Source organism: Octopus bimaculoides, chromosome 2 (genome assembly GCF_001194135.2).
Source record: "Octopus bimaculoides isolate UCB-OBI-ISO-001 chromosome 2, ASM119413v2, whole genome shotgun sequence".
In the NCBI taxonomy this organism is placed as follows: domain Eukaryota; kingdom Metazoa; phylum Mollusca; class Cephalopoda; order Octopoda; family Octopodidae; genus Octopus; species Octopus bimaculoides.
This window is the reverse complement of record NC_068982.1, coordinates 79098506-79099071: the sequence shown is the minus strand read 5'-3', so window position 1 is coordinate 79099071 and position 566 is coordinate 79098506.

The window sequence follows — 566 nt, the reverse complement described above, 5'->3', positions numbered from 1 at the left end:
TGGTGGTGGTGGTGGTGGTGGTGGTGGTTGTGGTGGTGGTTGAGGTTGTGGCGGCGGTGGGTTTTTTGTTCCAACGTCGTCGTCGCCGTCGTCACATTGTTCATGGTGATGTTTAGCTGTAAGTACTGATTGAGCAGAACTATTATCAATAGCGTTCCAACTATGACCATCCTGCCCTTTTATGCATCATTCTCAATATTGCTGCTGCTGCTGATGATGATGATGATGATGATGATGATGCTTTGTAGTCCCCGGCAACTAACTCAACAAACCCAGACAAACGCAGGACACAGAGGTAACTGGATGCGACCAACAGATTCAGTACTGTTTATTATTTTATGTCACGTCAAAGTTTGTATTGTTGGAAGCAGCGTTTCTCGAGCGGAGTCCTCAGGAATCCTAGGGTTCCGCAAAAGGTTTCTAGAGGTTCCGAAAGAAAGTGTGAGATAAGCTAATACTAATTTTATGATCGTAATATTACTATACATACACAACATATAATTGGTTATTGTAACATTGTAATATTACAATATATATACATATATATATATATATATATATATATA